This window comes from Bison bison, unplaced genomic scaffold (genome assembly GCF_000754665.1).
Source record: "Bison bison bison isolate TAMUID 2011002044 unplaced genomic scaffold, Bison_UMD1.0 scf7180017864098, whole genome shotgun sequence".
Taxonomy (NCBI): Eukaryota; Metazoa; Chordata; class Mammalia; order Artiodactyla; family Bovidae; genus Bison; species Bison bison.
Genome location: NW_011494670.1, coordinates 6018826 through 6024681, shown reverse-complemented (window position 1 = coordinate 6024681; position 5856 = coordinate 6018826).

Below are 5856 nucleotides of genomic sequence, written 5' to 3'. Positions count from 1 at the left end.
AGCCCACATGCGTCCTACGACACAAGGTTTTATACTCTGCAAGGACCTTAGGAGACTGTGCTACCATGCTGCTCAGATGACCTTGGAAACACAAAGAAAGTGATCAACTTCATTAGGTGAATTAGAAATACCAGAAATTCCTCCCTCATGGATTCATGATTCATGGCTCAGTATATGTGTACAAGCTGAAAATTACCAGCTCCTGCATCTCACTCACAGATGACCTTGCAAACAACTAAAATGAAATTCCTCCTAATGGGCAGAGCTTCAGTGTGCACTCAGACGTCTGCTTTGTGCAGAAAGTGTCCCAAGGTTGTGATATGTATGGTTTCATGAGCAACAACAAGTGACTTGGCTGGTTGGATGGGGCATGAAATGAAAAAGACAGAGAAGTCTGAGAAAAAGGCATGTGGATAGACATAACAAAATGAAAATCTTTGTTTTGCTTGTGAATGTGCTTGTGAGCGACTATTTAAACTGACACCCAGATAACTCCCTGGAGCATGCCTTGGTGCTGTTCTGGTCACATCTGAAGGACAATCTTGACTAACATTCACTCACAGATACTGTTGCCGAGAGCCCTTCTCCAAATCTGTGTGCATCTCTGCAGACTGCTTCCCAAGGAACCCAATCAAAGAAAGTGCCGAATTAAACATTTATAAATTTAAAAGAAAGACAATGGAAATTTTATATGAAAGTTAATTAATACTTTCATCATAAAATGTGTACTTTAAATCCATGAATACGAACATTTTAAAGAAGACTTGAAGCAAGTGGCTAAAACTGTCACCACCGCCACCCACTCCACACCTGCCAACCAGACAAGCACACAGATGCTACTCACATACGTATTATCTCATTCCACATCCAAAAATTTCAGGGGAAAGAGATAACTTATTTCTACTAATTCTACCCAAACTTTCAGAAACCACTCTAACTGGTAACCTCTTGTCATGTGCCTCTAAATAAATCACTATTAAGGGGATATGAAATGCTGATTGGCCATCACTACTATATACACTTCCTACACCCGGAATAAAGGGAGGAAGGGAACAACATTGCAGGATGACACAGAGATGTCAGTGTCATCAGTGTCTTTCCATAAGGAAGGCAACATTCCCAAGAACACTCAGAATTCTCTAACCAGGAGAACAGCACCAACTGTTCAAAAATAAAAATGTTTAAATAAAGGATAATATCCTTTTTAATGGATATACTTGAGACTATAGGTCTATGATGGGTAGGTTTCTAAAGTGGCCCATAAGGTTCCTGCTCCTTGGAGTACACAGCTATGTAAATCTCTCCTCTTGAAATGTCATCAGGACCTGTAAACACAATAAAATATTACTTCCATGATTATGTTGCATTATGTGGCAAAACATATTTTGCAGATATAATTATTCTCAGCTGATTTAAGTGAATCAAATTGGAATCTTCCCCCACCTCCCAGGGTGAACTAATCAGATGAGACTTTTAAAAGCTATCAGAAGCATCAGAGATCTCTTCATTGGATAACCATGTCTTAAATTGCCTTTGGATGAGGGTAGGACCTGAGGGTGGCCTCTAAGAGCTATGAGCAACCCCAGCCAACAGCGAGCAAGAGAAGTAGGGCCTCTCTCATATAATCACAAGGAACTGCATTCTGATAATGCCTAAATGAGCCAGGAAGAGTACTCTCAAACTGCAAATGAGACCCATGCACTGGCCAGCACCTTCATGTCAGCCTCATGGGCTCCTGAGCAGAGTTGTGTCTGTCAGAGATTTCTGATCTACAGAAACCATGAGACAACTCACTGGTGTTTTAATTTGGGGCAATTGGTTATACTCAGCAACAGAAAATAGACACAAGGTCACTTTCTAAAGTCTTTTGGGCTTTTATTTTCATGACAGGCAACAGAGTATACAAAAATGCACAAAGTGTATATTAATGATGATGACTACAGTGCTACAAAGAGTTTTAAGTATTTGTAGTTTTCAACAATGGCAAAAATGATAAGTTTGAGATGTGAGATGCGTTCTTTCTGACAGTCTGCAAATATGCCCTACAGCTGAGTTTTAGGCATAGTATTTAGCAAAATGATCCACGTCTTCATTTCACTCACTGAACTAAAAAGAAAAATGCTAGTTTTTTACATTATCATTTTCTCTGCCACAAAGAACAATCTGTACTTCTTAAAATCTATTAAATCTTTAAAACATATACTTTCTTAGCTCTGAATTTGTAGATGCCTCCTGAATCTTTAATACTCAAGAAGAGATAGAAGAAATGCAGAAAATGTTTCCCAAAAAAGTTTTGCCTGCTGAATTAATGTATAAGAATTCTAGAATCTTTACTAAAAATAATATATTTTGGAAGAACCAGGAGCCAAAAGATGTATTTTGTTTCCTCCTTGAATTCTCCAATTTGTGGCCATATGACCCTGGGAAAAGCTATTGTGGATAAAAGATTGAATAAATTCCAACAATTATATTAGTGAAAGGATTCCATGAAAATGATATATAGTAAGTGCTTATAAATTCTAAAATGCTAACTAAAATTAAAGTATAGATAACAGATTTTTAAGTGGAGTTTTCTTTTTTGCTCCCACAAATAGTGTGTTTAAGACACAGGTATACTCAGAATGAAAGCCGTTTAGAAATGATGAAGCATTAGGTATAAATGAACTTTGGATGCATTGTAAAGTATGTTCTATTGGAATGCTGATACTAAAAAATAAATTACACTAATCAGCCTCTTAAATAAAACTTAACCTCTAAATTATAGGATGTGTATATTTTGTAAATTTATATATAGGCACATTTAAATAGTTCAGTTAATTAAAGTAGTTATTAAGTTAATTGTCATTGGCCTAAGAGTCTTGAGTTATTGGTATAATTAAGGTTATTTGTGTAAGAATAAATCTTAGTACAAGGGGATATCTTTTCCTTTTGTTTTTACATTTTAACTTCCTTTTATCATAGTACAGAAATCCAAAATCATGTATATCCCAACAGATAGGGAATCTGTGATTCTGAGACGGTTTCAAGCAAAGTGATGATTCAAACTTATCACTGCTTTTTGAATATGAAAATGTTGTGAGAAGATTGCTACGTCTTCTGGGTAATATTCCCGAGGATGAATTATTACTATCTTTGCATTCTTCTAGAAAGTCTCTTTGTAGCATTTATTTAAAATGACTTCTAATCCCATCAAATAGGCTTCCCAGGTGGCTCGGTGGTAAAGAGCCCAACTGCCAGTGTTGGAGAGACAGGCGATACAGGTTCAATCCTTGGGTTGGGAAGATCCCTTGGAGTAGGAAATAAGACCCCACTCCAGTATTCTTGTCTACATGGACAGAGGAGCCTGGCAGGCTACAGTCCATAAGGTCACAAAGAGTCAGTCACGACCTAGTGACTGAGCACACACACACAAACACACACACACATTGCATCATATACAATATTTTGTTATTCAGAGAAAGGAAGGAAGTTTCTCCAAAAGCACATCTTAGACTTCAGAGGTACCTCTGAAATTGCACTGTCTCACCACATTGGGCTGCAGTTCAGAATCCAGAATGAGATTTCCCCTGGACTCTCCTTAGATTCTACTTTTGTTTTCTCATTGTTCTGGATGAAAGTCATCCCTCCACTACCAGGGACTCCACCTACCCCATGAGAACTGTGAATCCCTCCTCAGCAGTTTTGCTCAATAATACAAAATTCTCTGTTTCCTAAGAGATCACTACTTAAGGCAGAAAGAAAATTTTTACTGCAACATCTGCCTTGCTCTGTGTGTGTTACTTGCTCATTTGTGTCCGACTCTTCATGACCCCATGGACTGTAGCCCACCAGGCTCCTCTGTCCATGGGATTCTCCAGGCAAGAATACTGGAGTGGGTTGCCATTTCCCTTTTAATAAAAGTCCATACAACTAGAAAATTCTTTAAACTAGAACTATGACTTTATTTTCCTGGGCTCCAAAATCACTGCAGATGGTGATTACAGCCATGAAATTAAAAGGCGCTTACTCCTTGGAAAGAAAGTTATGACCAACCTAGACAGCATATTAAAAAGCAGAGACATTACTTTGCCAAGAAAGGTCCGTCTAGTCAAGGCTATGGTCATGTATGGATGAGAGAGTTGGACTATAAAGAAAGCTGAGCACTGAAGAATTGATGCTTTTGAATTGTGGTGTTGGAGAAGACTCTTGAGAGTCCCTTGGACTGCAAGGAGATCCAACCAGTCCAACCTAAAGAAGATCAGTCCTGGGTGTTCATTGGAAGGACTGATGTTGAAGCTGAAACTCCAATACTTTGGCTACCTGATGTGAAGACCTGACTCATTAGAAAAGACCCTGATTCTGGGAAAGATTGAGGGCAGGAGGATAAGGGGACAGTGGAGGATGAGATGGCTGGATGGCATCATCAACTCAATGGACATGGGTTTGGGTGGACTCCGGGAGTTGGTGATGGACAGGGAGGCCTGGCATGCTGTGGTTCATGGGGTCGCAAAGAGTCAGACATGACTGAGCAACTGAACTGAACTGATTTGATTAGGTTAGAACAACTCTGCCTCCAGCTCACCATAGATATTATTAATAAAAGAAGATATCAAGAAGTAAATCCACCCAGAACTTCCTTTTCCCACAAAGTAGACTTGGGAGCAAGAGTAAAACATAACAAAGAGCTATAAACTTCTAGAATTATGTAGGTGTAATCATTGAGTCCTTGTAGTATTTTGAAAGCCCTAGTGATGCCACATGGCCGTCATGATTAAAAAGATGAAGAAATTTGATGTATCAAATTCAGGGCTATTTACCACTATTTAAATTAGCTATATAAAGCATGCTGTACCTTTCCAAGTGGGGTTTGGAACTGGAGAAACTCTGAAGGTCAGGATTTGTAGACGGATCTGCGTTTCATTAAAATTGAGTTACTGGTTCATTTGTGTATCCTTGGGCAAATCATTTCAGCAGTTAAAAAAAGATAATGCTCAAGGCTAAAAGATTAAATTCCCTAGTAAAAAAAAAAAGAGCAAGATAAATGATAACACTATTATAATAAATATTGTCATTTATTGTTATTGCTTCTGAGTCTAGCTTTCTCTACACTCCTATCACTATTATTATTCATTTTTAACTGCGTTCATTAGGCAAGGTACAAGGAGCACATACCCGGCTCTATGTATCACTCAGAGATGGTGCCCTACTGTCCTAGCTCATCAGTGATACTCTCTTGACTCTGGGCAGGAAGACCCAGTGGAATAATGTTCTAGAAACTAAAGCAGGGGCCAGCTTTAATAGCACTACTCCCAGGAACTCTGATAAAGCTAACAGAGGACCTATTATTGTAGATGCCACGTGTTGGTGAAATAGATGGTAGGAGTTACTGCATCAAATAAGGCCATGCCTAATGAGATCTTTCACTCACCCATTGACAGACTGAGGCAGAGATCTGCTAGTTTATCCATTCATTCATTTACCTGCTATATGTATCACACCCTAGTAAGTGCTAAGAAAGGTGTAACAGAAATGAACCCATATACAGTATACAGATGGGGCCTAATAAACATTCCTTCACCATCAGAAGCTTAAAAGATTTTACAAAGACACTGGAAAGAGCTAAGTAAAAGTAAAAAGTAGGATATCAAGGCAGTGTTGCATTATAGAAAAAACATAGACTTCTACTAATATCAAAATGTATTATTTAAGTTATTTAAAGTTAAAGAAATTGAAATAGTGTGTTATTCATGTGACTGAGCTCAAAAATCACTGCAGATGGTGGCTGCAGCCATGAAATTAAAAGACGCTTACTCCTTGGAAGGAAAGTTATGACCAACCTAGATAGCATATTGAAAAGCAGAGACATTACTTTGCCAA